The 17,448-nt window shown below is 43.9% G+C and overlaps 1 protein-coding gene across 2 annotated transcripts in view; it reads right to left on the bottom strand.

Moving 5' to 3' along the window:
* Positions 1-17,448, bottom strand: part of TTC27 (tetratricopeptide repeat domain 27) — a 1,731,040-nt gene that overhangs the window by 525,693 nt on the left and 1,187,899 nt on the right. The window lies entirely within an intron of this gene.

Below are 17,448 nucleotides of genomic sequence, written 5' to 3'. Positions count from 1 at the left end.
TCTCAGATCTTTCAAGTTATCTCCTTCCCCATCGCCCTCTCCAATTGTCTCATGTGGATATCGAGAGTGGATGCTACTTTATCATATATATAGCCATGATTAATCCTTTAGTAGAATTTTAGTGAGTAAAGAGTTTCAAAATCTGTGAGCTCTCTAGTGCCAGCTGCCCTTTTGTACTGGTCGAGTGTCCAGTGGTGAAACTGAAAATATCTATACCCCTTGTCTTCCTCCACACCAAAATCTTATTTAGACTCTTAAAAAGAATTGATTTTTTGGTTCTGAAATAGTTTGCTCAACATTATGCAAACACCCATCCACCACCACCATAGCTTTTTGTCTAGATATTGACTGAAATTAGGATTGCCAAGAAGGGGAGGTGGAGGGGGAGGAGGGTGAAGAGAGAAGGGAATGTTGTAGGTTCCCCAATTTGGTCACCAAGTTCCATACCACCAACATAGGTAAAAGCACATCGGAGACATATGCCATGTCCCAGACAAGCCCATCTAGGGAAACATAGGGTCTCCCTGGGGGGCCTACCAAACATCTTCTATTCCATGTAGGCCCAGTGTTTTTCTCTCTCTGAGGGGCCACTCAAAGGCAACCCTTAGTTGTTAGCCATAAAATATTTACCTACATCAGAACATTTAGATCCACCAACCCCTGGCTGCCACAAAGTACTCAGCCTAGATTTCTTATACTCCTTAGAGTTACCCGAAGACTTTGACCACGATGATGACCTGTCGCGGTAATAACCTTGGCTGTGGTAACAGAACCTTTCTTTCCGCTTCAACCGGTTACGGTGCGAAGACTTACAATGTTTGGCAATGTAGAATTCCCCTTGTGGTCCCTTATTGTCTTCGGGTTGATCTGGGAACAGTTGTCGCAGGTCCTGGAGTTGTGCTCCAGACCCAAGCACCACAGAAATACCTCTTTGGGATCGGTCACTGACATCTATTTCCAATAGCCTGTACAAAGATCAAACCTGGTCATTCTGGAAGGTGACATATTGTCCCTTGCACACTGAAAAAAAACATTTGGGAGAAAAGTTACTTCATATCTGCATCTAAAGGCATGGAAATGTCGCCAGTGAGTCTGGGTAGAGTTTATATGCAGCCCCACTCGTCACTTTAGAAGCAGAACAACGTCCGTGCAGAGTCGTACAAAGCCACCCACTGGTGTGCATCAGTACTGTTTTGGGGTTTCCAGATCCAGTTTGACTCTTGGGGAAATGTTCACAAGATGGGGAAGTCTGTGGGTAGAAGTATCCATCAGAAGGAGGTAACCAGCTGAAGACTGAACTATCCATATGTGCAGACTTGTATAAGAATTGTTAAGGGATGGCACTGAAAACTGCCAAAACATTGAGGAGGTAGGAGTTTCCCATTTCAGAGATTACTCAGTGATTGTTTTAGGGAGGCTTGCAGAATTTACAACTGCAGTTTCAGTGCTACAGAAGGGGCAGAAATCTGCCAGTGTCTCTGCAGGTCTTATGATGGATAACACACCTGGGGTTGTAATGTCAATGCTCTACTGCTCTTTCCATGAGATTGTCAAGGAAAAAAAGAGTAGGGTGGTATATGGTGGGAATCAAGAGTGTACCACAGGGGGGTGCTGAGAGCAGATATGGGGGCTATTGGGGTTTAGCAGTTCAGCTCTGCGAAAAACATTATTAATTTTTTGGAAATAGAAGTGTTTTTTATTAGGGGATGTTTCAGTTGCATGCAAAGTATTTGGAATGGTTGTAAGGGTCTGAAAGTTACTGTCAAAGTTTTAAGAAGTCTTTCGTTGGAAGATTTTGGAGGACTGATGTCAAAGTGTAGTGAAGTGGTAGATTCAGTCAAAAGGGGGATTAAGGAAGAAAATAGAAGACGCAGAAATAACAAGTACAGACTGATATGGACACCGTGATTGGGTGAGGTAAAAATGGCATTATTATGTGACTTCCACACCTAGCAATGCTTAACCTACTTTTTTTTAAAAAGATAAAGCCAATACGGGGGAACTGAAAGATCAAACAAACGGCAAAGTACCAAGTATGGTCTACACTGTACAAGCAGGCATGGTCATGGGCAGGCTAGATGGGTCTGTGGTATATCCCATGGTGCAATGTACTTTATTATACCTATATTTGTAGTAGTTGTAATAATTTCAGGTTTATTCTCTCTCGCTCTCTACCGAGAACAATTCCGTTTTAGCATGGTCTTAGCTACACGTGTTTGGCTTTTGAAACGAAGACATGCCTTCTGCGAAGGCATGAACGTGCGAAAAATTAAGAGGAAAATATTCATGGTGAATACACAAAGAAAAGCAGAGTGGGCCCAGTAATGACCCTTTCTGAACTAGGTCGGTGGAAAAAATATGTATTTTTGAATGCATCACATGATTTACAAGATTTCTGCAAAAAGGCAGGCCATAGGTAAAGACAGATGCGACATGTATGCAGGCCTGGATCAACTTTTGAAAGACCTTGGAAAAGCCAATGATTTTTGCGGCACAGAATGTCTCACTGTCAAGTGCATTCAAGGTGAAGCCATAATTCTCGCAGTAGCTGGGAAAGAGATGTGCTCAAAATCTAGGCTCTGCTGGTTTAAGAGAGACTGAGTCAACGACAGGTGCTTACTATGAAATATTTTATCTATTTTTTTTAAAACTGTAAACAGGCTTATGAGAACTGAAATGGATTGCCAAGTATCTGGATTCTGTAGAAAAACTGGTAGCCTGATTCGTGGGTACTTTGATGAGATTATCAAATCCATCTTTCAAAAAAAAACTTGTGTTGTCATCGCTCGCAGGGTGGTGGGTATTCAGTGAATGATTGTGCCTTGTATACAGTGGAGTGAGGATGTAAACGATAGCCCAGGAGACGTCTGTATGCAGTATAATATGCAGATGCATGAGTAAAAGGAAATTCGGGATGCAAATGTAGAAATAAAAGTAATGAGTGCTAGGTTTGGAACTGAACTATTGCTCTGATCTCCTTTAGTTTGGGAGGAGAGAGGAAGTACGTCTTTCGAACTGGCCAGGTAAAATAGAGTCTCAGCATTTCTGAAGGCCACAGAGACACATTGGAATATCTCCTCTGGAAATTTAGTGGTCACTGATCATAAAGCAGATTATACAGTTTACACCCTTATCTCACAGATGGCTAATGAAGGTGTGTGTTTTCCATCATTTGTGGAAATGTTCGATGGTTTGGTTGACCTCTATATCCTGCTCCTCTTCTAGTAGTTCATTATGCCTAGACCATGTTTCCATGGAGATTGCTGCTTGGATTGTTAGTATTTTCACCCAGTTGGGTGAAGATACACCTCTGTCTCCCCTCTCTCCCTTTTTGTGGAAGGTGGAATAAATTCGAGCTTGAAATGTTTGTCCCATCAGGTGCATCATGGTGGTGTACAGTGATGTACGAATGGTGATCGGATCTACATGGAAACTGGGTCAGAAGGAACATGGCGGAAAAGGCTTTAGCAAAGAAAGGAAGTATTTCCCGTTATTTGTGAAATCATGTACCAATCACAGTGTGGGGTCATGATCACTTTGGCTTCGAGGCTGTAAAAAAACAAAAGTAAAAACCATAAGAGACAGCCCCTGGTCCATGAACCAGAAGATTAGCACAAACATCTAACTGGTCTGGAAATAAAGTCCTCTCACAGTAGTAGCAACTTAGATGGCTTGAAAGAAGAAACTGAATAAGGAGCGGTAAACAGCACGCTAGGGATTAGTAGTACACGGACAGCAGGAGTTACATCGAACCATGTTATAAGAGAGCAAAATGAGCTGGTGAGCTCCCTGGACAATTCAGATTTAGGTGCATTAGGATGCTCATTTCAAAGATACTACAGATCTGAATTCATAAATGCAGGTGGTAAGTTAACCACTGTAATTAGGGGCTGCAACAAGCATCCAAATGCACCTTTGGTCCTGACAAAAGCCTTTAAATTTCACAAGAAGGCTGAAACATGTTCACCCATAGTGCGGTAGACTGGTAACTGGGTCTACGGACGCACTTTATCTTTTTTATTTTCTCACATCACTATTTTCCTAATAAAATTTTTGTGCTATATAGTGATGTAGGGAATTTTAACTTCACTGCACATGAGCACTTGCACATTTTCACTTTTTAAAAATCACTGGACACTACTGGAAAATCAGTTGATCTACCTCCGGGTGGAGGACAGCATGCATACTATCTAAGAACCCTATGATGATGCTGTAACATTACTCCAAGGCGGAGAATCAAGATATACAGACACCGGCCTATGTACGTTTTATGAGGGTTTTTATTTGGTTCCAACACTACAAAGACCCTGATTTCACAGGACAAGTAATCCAATCTCCCCCTGATTATTGTTGTAACCTCTGGAAGCCGAATAGATCACAGATTCTTATTCCCTCCACATTGATAACTACGAATTGATGCCGACCCGCCTGGTGCTATCCCTTTTCAGGTCTCGCCTGACCCAGCACTTGCGCTGATCTGGCCAGACCCTAAGTGAGATGGGCTTCAAAAAATGCTTGCAGTGCATGTGCGCGGGTTCGCGCTTAGGAGCAGAGGCGCCATGCAAAACTCGTCATGCTCATTAAGCGCCCGCGATCACTTTCGCCCGTGATCACTTTCGCGGCGCCCCTTTGATGTTCTCGTTCAAAGAACATCAAACATCAAAGAACATGTTGTGTTAATGCTTTGGTGCTTCCCGTTGTTTGTGTTCCTTTATTTTGAGATGCTTTTAGTAGTACTGTCACACACACAGTCACACACACAACCACACACACAACCACAACCACACGCACAACCACATACACAACCCCACACACACACAACCCCACACACACCCACAGCCACACACACAACCACACACACACACAACCACACACACAACCCTACACACACAACTGCTCACACAACCACACACACAACCACACACACATCCACAACCACACCCACAACCACACACAACCACACACACACAACCACACACACAGCACCACACATACAACCACACACACACAGCCACCCACACAAACACAACCACAACCACACCCAAACACACATCCACACACACCCTCAACCACACACAACCACAAATACACACAACCACACACACAACCACACCCAAACACACACACACCCACAACCAAACACAAAAATATACACAACCACACACACAACCACATACACACAACTACACACACAACCACCCACACAACCACACACACACAACCACACACACACACAACCACACACACAACCACACCCAAACACACATCCACACACACCCACAACCACACAGACAACCACACACACACACACAACCACAACCACACCCAAACACACATCCACACACTCACACAAATACACACACACACAACCACACACACACAACTCACACACAACCACACACACACAACCACACGAACAACCACACCCACAAATACAACCACACTCACAACCAAACACACAACCACACACACACAACCACATACACACAACCACATACACACAACCACACACACAACCACACCCAACCACCCAACCACACACACAACCACCTAACCACACACACAACCACACACAACCACAATCACACACACAACACCCACAACTACACACACACCCAACCACACCCAACCACAACCACACACACACAACCACAACTACACACACAGCCACACCCAACCACACACACAACCACAACTACACACACAGCCACACCCAACCACACACACAACCACAACCACACACAACCAAACACACAACCACACACACAACCACACACACACAACCACAACCACAACCACAAACACACACAACACACACAGCCACAACCACACACACAACTACCCACACAAGCACACACACAACCACACATCCACACATACACACAACCACACACACAACCACAACCACACACACCACACACACACAACCATACACCACACACACAACCGCACGTGTATGACACACATCACCCACAACCACACCCAAACACCCAACCACACACATCCACACACACATCCACACACACACCAACCACACACACAACCACAACCACCCATACACACAACCACACACAACCACACACAACCACAACCACACAACCACAACCACAACACCACGACCACACACAACCACACACACACAACCAAACACACAACCACAACCACACAAACCACACACACAATCACACACACAACCAAACAACCACACCCAACCACACATCCACACACATCCCCAAAACCGCACCCACAACTGCACACACATAACCACACCCACAACCACACAGACACACACAACCACACACACAACCACATCAAGCATTGGCATAGCCAATAGGTCTCGCCTTTGGGACCTTATAAGTGTTTAGCCACGCAACAGTTGATATGGTTGCACCAAGTATATTGTGCTGCATAACTAAATATTTAGAAAGTCCCAAAAGCGAGACTTATTAGCTATGCCAATGCTTGTTATAAATGTGTCATTCAGTCCTCGCACGCGCTCCAAGTCTTTCAATCTGCTCTCTTTCCTGGACTGTGAGTATTTTTAGAACTGAAAATTTCCAAAGAACGGCCTGATGAAGGTTTCTTAATTCCCCCGCCTATGTTTCAAAGAAAAGTGCTAAGACACTCTTAGAACTTCAAACTTCTGAAAACGTTTATAGTGGAGTCAAGACTTCACTGTCTCAACGGACACTTTCAAATGATCAATCTGCAAGAAAGATATTCCTTACAACAAACACAAGTTCTACAGACTTTACCATCAGCGACTTCTCATATATCTACATGAATGAAAACTACGAAATCATTCATGAGGGGAGAAAGCAATCCTAACCCACAGGCAATTACCTTAATATATGGACTGAAGGTTGGTGGAAGCAACTGAGGTTCTTTATGGGAACCGACGGACCGCAATTTCCAGCGTTATACCGCGCACAGTAACCTGATGATAGCGCAAGACAGTACTGGCATGATTTAGATGTCGGTGGCTGTCTCTTATTTTTATACTAAATATTTTAAATCACTCACCAATTTTGTGCACTGTGTTGTTGTGTATTCTGAACTGTACCCCGCCCCGTTCCACCACGGTTGACGGTGCCGTTTGCTTGAAGGGCGAGGCGAGGCGCCATCTTTGTTTGGGCTGGACCGGAGCTAGCGGTCTAGTTCTTCTGGGAGGCAGGGCTTAAAACTCAATGTGTATTCGGGAGCGCAGCGGGCGCGACGATTGCGCGCCGAAGGTGCGCCTAAGGTAAGCCCGTCTGCGCCCGTCCGCGGCCGGTCGGGGCCAGGGGCCGAAACCTATGGCCAAATACACACTTACTCCTCTCATGATTTGGTTATTATAAGACCCCCCGAACACCTTTGCCCGCCTATACCCCCGCACGTACTTAAACGCACCTCCCTTCATGGTATTTCCAAATTTAAGCACACAGCCGTTAATGTCACCCACTCTGGCTCACGCACTCGTCCTCAACTCTCTTTACAACCACAGACCAAGCTTAATTGCATTTATCTGAATACGCGGTCTATGGTTAAACACCAAATGGACATTTTTTTAGTGCTGCTATCTGAGAAACCTGACATCATGCTTCTCACTGAGACTTGGCTTAACCTGGATTCACTACCAGATATTTTGGCGGCTGTTCCATCGGACTATTATATTTTAAATGTTAACAGATCTTCAGACAAAAGAGGAGGAGGAGTAGCTGCCATTATTCATAACTCTCATAGGTTCTCTTTACTCCCACCCCTTGTCCTCACTAGTTCGGAGAATATCGTTTTTAAAATGGACACTGATAGTGGAACACTATTAATGGTTTTAATCTATCGACCCCCTCAATCCATGCCTACCTTCGCTGCTCTATTAGCAGAACAAATGGCTTCCCTTGTAACGAATTATTCTAAAATTATCTTGGTGGGGGATTTTAATCTTTGGTTTGATGCTACTGAGTTGGATGTCCAGGCAGCAGAACTTAAGGACTTACTTTTAGATCTGAACCTAACTCAACAGATCCACTCTCCTACCCATGAAAAAGGGCATAGTTTAGACCAAATATGGTCTCAGAATATTCTCTTATCTATCTCCTCTATAACTCCTTGTATCTGGTCTGATCATTTCCTCATATACTTTACACTTACCATCGACAGAGGCAAAAAACAGTCACTTCAAATGGGTGGAAAAATTAGGAAATGGAAGGGCATAGACACATCAAGTTTTTTGGACACCTTGGCCTCGTCCCTTCCTTTAATGACTAAGGACATCGATGCCACTGAAGAGGTCTTTTCAAGCTGGATACGACAGGCAGCTGATATCTATGCTCCTCGCATGAATTTCCCCCACTCACGCCCTAATGACGCACATAAGTGGTTTACTCCACAACTGAAGATCTTAAAATTGGAAGTACGTCAAAAAGAGAGGAAGTGGAGGACCGGGTACTTACTACAAGATAAAGCAAATTATTGTATGGCTCGAAAAACTTACCAAAAACTTATTTTAAAACAAAAAACTGACTATTTTTCTGAGAAAATTCTGAACTCACAGAATAAGCTAAAAGATCTGTTTAACATTGTGAATGATCTTAGTAATAGTGATAGAACCATTCCTCTTGTCGCTCCTACACAGGATCTTTGCAATTCATTGAATGGTTTCTTTTTAAATAAAATCAGCACTATAAAACAGAGCATCTTAAATTCCCTGCCTCCCCCTCCTCTGGATGATGTTTACTACAATCCTTTTACCTTAGAAATGTTTCCCCCCATTGATGCAAAAATGTTGTCTGATCTTTTCGTAAGGGTTAAATCTGGATCACCTGATGACATCTGTCCTCCTCACATGGGGTTAGCAATCCCACAGGGCGTCCTTCCGCTGTTAAATGGGTCACTTTTACAGGGCAAAGTGCCTAGTTGCCTTAAGAAAGCCCTGCTTATTCCATTGATAAAAAAAGCAGGAGCAGATCCACATGATCCGATAAATTACAGACCAATATCTCTGTTACCTTACACATCTAAATTATTGGAAGCCCATGTCTCCACAAATGTGTCCAAATTCATAGAAAAATCTGAATATCTTGAACCCAATCAGGCAGGCTTCCGTCCTTGTCATTCAACGGAAGCTGTGATCTTGGCGGTTCAAAATACTTTAAGGCGGAATGCTGATAAAGGTATCCACCAGGCCCTTATACTTCTCGATCTTTCGGCAGCGCTCGACACGGTTGATTATACCATCCTTATCAACCGTGTCGAACAAGCCGGCCTCAGGGGCCTTGCTCTGAGTTGGATTCGTTCCTTTATCATAGGACGCACGCAATCAGTAAGATTAGGTCCTTTTACAGCCCCCACCATCCCTACCACATGTGGTGTGCCGCAAGGCTCATCACTGTCACCTTTATTATTTAATCTGTATCTTCGCCCACTTTTATACTCTCTAAGGAAGGCTAAAGTTACCATCTACAACTACGCGGATGATATCCAACTCATCTTCCCTCTTAACACCAAAGACTCTGTGGTGGAATTTCAAAACACCATGACACACATACAGAGATGGATGAGTCTTAATCATCTGAAACTTAACCCAGGCAAGACAGAACTGATCTTGCCTGGGAAAAGTGAACTAAGTTGGAGTCCATGCTTCTGGCCATCTAGCATGGGGGCTCCACCTATGAGATCGTCCTCGGTTAAAAGTTTGGGAGTTATACTTAGTGAGGATCTTTCCTTGAAAAGACAAGTTGGCACTGTAGTGTCCGCCAGCTTCTTTCAACTTAAGAAAATAAGAAAAATAGCCCAGTTCCTTACGCGGACCGCTCTTATCCAGGTTACCATTGCCCTTGTCTTGTCTCGACTGGATTTCTCAAATAGTCTTTACTTGGGACTTCCAGCGGGCGTCCTAAAAAGACTCCAATTGGTCCAGAATCAAGCCGCAAGGCTTATTCTTGGACTAACAAAGTGGCAATCTATTAGACCTGGTCTGAAACAACTGCACTGGTTGCCTGTGGCACAGCGAATCGCGTTTAAAACTGGGTGTATCATCTTCAAAACCTTACAAGATACAGCTCCGAAGTTTATAAAAAACCTTGTTTCCAGATATAATCCATCACTAAATCTTCGCTCTGCTCAAAAAGCTTTACTGGTTGTTCCATCTTTTAAAAAGAAACGTCTTGGTGGCTGCTGCTTTGACCACCTTGCAGCCACCTTCTGGAATTCGCTTCCGTTGTACTTAAAAACGAGTGCAGATCTTCTCAGTTTCAGACATTCTCTCAAAACTTGGCTGTTCATCCAGGCTTACTGTTGAGCTGTACTTTGTGTTGTGTTCCCTCCGATAGCGCCATGACGCCCCTGGGCGTACGAGCGCTTAATAAATAAATATTAACATAACATAACATAACATATATTCACTTTCATGCTTTCAAAAAATTCAATCTTTGCCAGTATCTAGAACTACCATAAATAACAAGAAGATAGCTTGGAACTAAAAACTACCAAGGAAGACAACATCATTAGTAACAAACCAATGCTTGGAGAAGCATTGAACGAACACGAGAAACTCAATGGAAAGGATGGGACGTGAACAAAAACGTGGGATAAAACAACAAAAATGTCATTGATCATATGACTTCACAAGACATCACAACCTACCCCATAGCATCGAGGAAGGCAATTTTTGAAGACCACCTAATTGAAATATCTATTATAAAGAAGAAATACATGAGAGCCTTGAGTTGACCACTCACTTATCCACAGAGCACTTTAATGCCCTTAAGCAATTAAAAGCAGACAACAGAAAGTCGGCCAAGAGATTTTTTTTTAAAGAAGCTGACAGAAGATTGGCCATATTATATAAAATAACTGAGGCGAAAGATTCCAAAGAATTCTAGCATTTAGTGGGGACGGAATAATCCTCTAGTATGCCAGCCATGGATAACTATATTCCATCTGATATATGGTTAACGCACCTCAATTTCCATTAAGCGAGTCACAATTTTCCAACTTGACCATTAACTAGTATGTTTACAAGGGTACAGAAATATCAGAGAAGCAGCTTGCATCACTAATAACTCAACACAATACCTCTTGAGCCCTGATCCTAATAGAATTCCAATCTCCATGAAAAAACATTATCCAAGGATGTCGAGCAAAATAATAAAACTTGTATTCGATCATGTTTTGCTGAAGGGTGAAATACCAGCTTTTTGGCAAGGTTCAGGTTCAATAATCCAGCCGCTTCACAAAACAGCAAGTCGAAAAGACCCATCTATCTTCTGTTTGATAGCCTTCTTAGATGCTGAAGGAAAACTCTTCGGCACGTATTTATTATCACATTTAAGTGATTGGATTACATCAAACAACTTATTGCTGGTTCACCCAACAGGTTTCGAAAATCAGAATCCCTGCCACCAAAATGGGGAAATTGCTCTGTTCGCTACTTAGCACATGTAGATGACACTGTGATCTTCTCCCAGACTCCAATATAATTACTGCACCAACTTACCACACTCAATGAATATAACCAGATCATTGGTCCATAGGCAAACATCAGCAAAACAAAAATCATATTGTTGGGGAAGAGTTTACAGAAATTCAAGTGTAAATTAGGGAATAATACAAGTGGAATCCGTAAACTCATATGTTTATCTAGGATTCCATTTGGTAAACATATAACTTCAATTTAACTTCATTTAACTTCAAACTAGCAAAATCAAAGGCTATCACTGTAACAAAAGCATTAAAAAGGTTTTCACAAGCATATGGAGGGCGTGCTATCAGATACACCATAACAGCTTTTAGGGCTAAACTGACTGCATTCTTGATTTATGCCTCGTTAGCATGATATGAAAAGACGGTAAATAGATTAGGAACGATTTTCATCCAAAATAGTAACCTACTATTCAATTTATGAAGCTCTACCTCATACGCAATTATCAGACTCAAACAAAGCCTTTCATGAATTGAAGCGATTCACTTGGCGCAAAAAATCGATTATTACGGTGATTGTGCCTCTGCAAAAGCAGATTTTTTTAATGAGTCTTGATGTATCAAGAATGAACACAGAATTCCTCGACTAGTTCGTGTCTTACTCCTGATCAAATCGCCAATGCTCTCCTAGATCACAACTTGCCATCTCTAAAGGATTTTTTGAAAATGTCAAAGTCTACCTGCAAGAGAGTCAACAGAGAAAGTCTCCAAAAGTTATTTCGTATAAGAGACTTATTAAAAGTATTGCCCTACCAACATACATGGCTCCCTATGGAATCATACTTTCAGCCTAACCAGCAGTATGACAATCTAGCTTAGAATCATTCACAGAATAATCATTGCAAAGAGTCCTTTAACTATATGCAGGAAGCTGGCCCTCTATATAGTGTACTAAAAAGAAGTACACTGTGCAGAGAGTCCAGTGGGTTCCCAATTTGTTTACAGAGGCTGAAGTAGATAATACTAATGCTCTCTTTTGTGGTAGTGTGGGTGAGCATATAGGCTTATCAGAGAGTAGTGCTACGCATTTGTTGTACTCACAGAGGTAATAATTGACACACACTCTCAAAGAATAAATCTGAGACCAATTTAGATAAATAACACATCATTTTCTATATATAGTTTGAATTCAAGATATTTGTTCAAAGATGAGCACAGTTTTCAATAAGATATTCACAGGTAAGTAAAACGTTAAATCCTGTGTGCTTTTACGCACATTGCAATCCTATAGAAGGAAAAGTCAAAGATGCAGAACGGTAGATACAGTCGGTTTCAGGGATTCAACCTCCTGGGATCGGATTAGTAGTGGGCCAAGATTCAAAGTACTACCAGCAGTTCTTCAGGAACCACCCGGGTTCTACCAGTAGCAGGGTGCTGATGAAGCTGGTAGCTGGTGCACTACGGAGAAGGGGGGGGGTATCTAAAAAGAGACTGCACAGGGAGATTTGGGGGGAATCCGAGGGCTCCCAAATGGGGGCTCAGGTCGCAAGGGGTCTTGCAGCAAGGGGGCACAGCCGGTTCATCAAAACCTGGGCTGGGTGGCTCGGGTGCAGAGTGGTTAGGTCGGCTGTGCATTGACGCATTCACGAGTAAGCACAAAAAAAATGCCCTTAAAAAAATACGCTACAATCGTTCATTCTTGCTGCCCAAGGGATACCCCCCAAGAGAAACGTTCAAACTTTGTGCAGTCTGAGCAAATCATTTAGATTGATTGAGGCTTCAAAACATTTGTGCAGTGTTTGCAATACAGCAGCAATCTGGTTAGTGTTCCCAAACATTTGGGGCTCCAAACCAATTAGTGCGTCCTGAAAAATGAGTGGAAGTTGGGCACCAGTGATGCAAGCCTGGGTACTCAATATTAATATAATTAGTTACATCTGGTCCATTAGGGCCCTTTGCACGACAAACAGATCCTGCTGCATGTGCTGACCACCATCACGAAAGTCACGTGAACCCAACTCATCATGCTACAGCAACCACCAGCAACGACTGGCAAAGCAAGGTCTCAACTTCGCGTTACAGCATCAACAGCCCGCGGTGAATGCCAACGCAAATTTCCAGCAATGACTGTTGAGATGCCTAACAGGATCTGTGCACTACAGTGATGATTGTCTGTAACACCCAGCCTGCTCTTCCCATTATGGCGTTGTCCAGCTGCAACGCTCTCCCTACAACTCATGGCCTCCTCTATTCTGAATTATACTCTTCGCGCTGGACTTTAGAAGTAACTTTTTCAGTGGGACTAAGCTGTTCCCTGTATCCAGCCCGTACTGCATCACAGTCAGCCTGAACGAGGGACTCACACATGGTCTCACATGTCCAGGAAACTGGCAGGGGGACTTTGTGCTTTTAGACGCTATACTCACCGGAAAACTTAAAAATTGATCATTTCTGATTCTACTGATTGGATTTTTGTCATTTTGGTTCAAATAATTTATCAAATGTTACTCTATTTTTCTAGATTGGTGTGGGATTTTTCTTATTTTGTGTTTTCAATTACTGCTTGTGTGCTGCATAAATACTTTACACATTGCCTCTAAGTTAAGCATGACTACTTTTATGCCAAGCTACCAGAGAGTTAACCGCAGGTTAATTTAGTGACTTTTGCAGTTCACCCTGACAGGGACTGTCGCTGTTGCTTGAGAAGGGCTCACTCCCCCCTCAACGAACAACCATTTCTCACACACACTTTCTGTGGGAAAAGCTTACTGGAGAGCTTCAAATAAATGTCTAGAAATGCATGCTAAATGGGCTTTGAACCTGGTTCTCGGTTTTACATTCACCATCAACATACACTGTGAGCACTGTTAGAAATGGGGTCACTGGTTGTCAGTGGTATGCACCCTGTCCAAATAGGGATCCTTCCTTCTAGTCAGAGTAAGCAAGTTACATATCCAAGATAACCCCTGCTCACCCCCTTGGTAGTCAGGCCTATTTCAGATGCAATGTGTAAAGTATTTGTACTTAACACTCACAGGAACACAGTGGAAATACTACAAATGGACACCATACCAGTTTAGAAAATGAAAGTATCTTTTATCTAAACCAAACAAGATCAGAATGACAAAAATCTAAAATACAGAATTCGAAATATGACTTTTGAAAGGTTTCAAGCAATTCGGTCTATCAAACTGTATCGATGCAGGGATTTTACACAAAGTACCTTAGATAGTCTGTGGCTAGACTTGGTGCACAGGTGCGATGAGTGAAGATCCCGACGAGCTGCGGTGCTGCATTGGAAAAACCGGCCGTTAGGGCGAAGCGTCCATTTTGAAGACTTCTGAAGCTTTCTGCAGCAGGAACAACCTGCAAGGGACCACAACTGGAATTGCCACCACATGGTATGTCAGAACCCGCAGAAGTGTAGTTCAGGGATGCTGCTGGTGAAGTCTTTGATGGCCCTGAGACTTCTCAACAGGAGGCAAGCACACACAAGTCCTTGGAGAAACTTCACAAGCAGGATACACAGCAAAGATCAATCCATTTCCTCTCCAAAGCAGAAGCAGCAACTGCAGGCCAATCCAGCAAATCAACACACAGCTTACAGTTCTCCAGGTCTTTTCCTTGGCAGAATCTCCTCTTGATCCAGAAGTGTGAAAAAGTGTGGGGTTTGAGGTCCAATACTTATACCTATTTTGGCCTTTGACGGCATTCTTCAAAGGACTGTGTTTGTAGTGCACAAGTTTTTGTCCTGCCTGGCCTTGGCTCCATATTTACAACAAGGGGTGGTGATGGACAGAGTCTCTGAATTAAGCAGAATACTCTCACCCAGTCAAGAGATCAGGGCTAGATCCAACACCGTTATTTAGCTCATTGCACCATCCCAGTTTCAGAACCTGGCTGTATGCAAATTAGTCTGTCCCTGGCCCAGTGCATCATGGGAACAGGGCAGACCAGACTACAAAAGCCAATTCTTACACTGGGAAGGAAACAAGCTTCCGGGGACCGGTTTCTGGCATTTCAGCCGTCTTCGGCCCGGCTTGCTTGAATCCTGATGGTGCAATGAGCAAGGGACTCACATCTGAGTATACCCTTCCACGCTTAGGGTGGACAAAAATATTTACAACAAGGGGTGGTGATGGACAGAGTCTCTGAATTAAGCAGAATACTCTCACCCAGTCAAGAGATCAGGGCTAGATCCAACACCGTTATTTAGCTCATTGCACCATCCCAGTTTCAGAACCTGGCTGTATGCAAATTAGTCTGTCCCTGGCCCAGTGCATCATGGGAACAGGGCAGACCAGACTACAAAAGCCAATTCTTACACTGGGAAGGAAACAAGCTTCCGGGGACCGGTTTCTGGCATTTCAGCCGTCTTCGGCCCGGCTTGCTTGAATCCTGATGGTGCAATGAGCAAGGGACTCACATCTGAGTATACCCTTCCACGCTTAGGGTGGACAAAAATATTTACAACAAGGGGTGGTGATGGACAGAGTCTCTGAATTAAGCAGAATACTCACACCCAGTCAAGAGATCAGGGCTAGATCCAACACTGTTATTTAGCTCATTGCACCATCCCAGTTTCAGAACCTGGCTGTATGCAAATTAGTCTGTCCCTGGCCCAGTGCATCATGGGAACAGGGCAGACCAGACTACAAAAGCCAATTCTTACACTGGGAAGGAAACAAGCTTCCGGGGACCGGTTTCTGGCATTTCAGCCGTCTTCGGCCCGGCTTGCTTGAATCCTGATGGTGCAATGAGCAAGGGACTCACATCTGAGTATACCCTTCCACGCTTAGGGTGGACAAAAATATTTACAACAAGGGGTGGTGATGGACAGAGTCTCTGAATTAAGCAGAATACTCTCACCCAGTCAAGAGATCAGGGCTAGATCCAACACCGTTATTTAGCTCATTGCACCATCCCAGTTTCAGAACCTGGCTGTATGCAAATTAGTCTGTCCCTGGCCCAGTGCATCATGGGAACAGGGCAGACCAGACTACAAAAGCCAATTCTTACACTGGGAAGGAAACAAGCTTCCGGGGACCGGTTTCTGGCATTTCAGCCGTCAGTGGTCTGCTTAATTCAGACACTCTGTTCATCACCACCCCCTTTTCTGAATCGTTTTTGGCCACTATAGGTGTGGCAGGGTATACTCAGACATGAGTCCCTTTCTCACTGCTCCATCAGGATTCAAGCAAGCCGGGCCGAAGAGGCTGAAATGCCAGAAACCGGTCCCCGGTAGCTTGTCTCCTTTCTGGTGAAGAATTGGCTTGGTAGTTTGGTCTGCCCTGTTCCCATGATGCACTGGGCCAGGGACAGACTAATTTGCATATAGCCAGGTTCTGAGCTGGGATGGGGCAGTGAGATAAATAACGGTGATGGATCAAGCCCTGATCTTTGGACTGGGTAAGAGTGGTCTGCTTAATTCAGACACTCTGTTCATCACCACCCCCTTTTCTGAATCGTTTTTGGCCACTATAGGTGTGGCAGGGTATACTCAGACATGAGTCCCTTTCTCACTGCTCCATCAGGATTCAAGCAAGCCGGGCCGAAGAGGCTGAAATGCCAGAAACCGGTCCCCGGTAGCTTGTCTCCTTTCTGGTGAAGAATTGGCTTGGTAGTTTGGTCTGCCCTGTTCCCATGATGCACTGGGCCAGGGACAGACTAATTTGCATATAGCCAGGTTCTGAGCTGGGATGGGGCAGTGAGATAAATAACGGTGATGGATCAAGCCCTGATCTTTGGACTGGGTAAGAGTGGTCTGCTTAATTCAGACACTCTGTTCATCACCACCCCCTTTTCTGAATCGTTTTTGGCCACTATAGGTGTGGCAGGGTATACTCAGACATGAGTCCCTTTCTCACTGCTCCATCAGGATTCAAGCAAGCCGGGCCGAAGAGGCTGAAATGCCAGAAACCGGTCCCCGGTAGCTTGTCTCCTTTCTGGTGAAGAATTGGCTTGGTAGTTTGGTCTGCCCTGTTCCCATGATGCACTGGGCCAGGGACAGACTAATTTGCATATAGCCACGTTCTGAGCTGGGAT

This window comes from Lissotriton helveticus, chromosome 6 (assembly GCF_964261635.1).
Source record: "Lissotriton helveticus chromosome 6, aLisHel1.1, whole genome shotgun sequence".
Classification (NCBI taxonomy): Eukaryota; Metazoa; Chordata; class Amphibia; order Caudata; family Salamandridae; genus Lissotriton; species Lissotriton helveticus.
The sequence above is the reverse complement of the archived record's forward strand: the minus strand, read 5'-3'. Positions and strand labels throughout refer to the sequence as shown.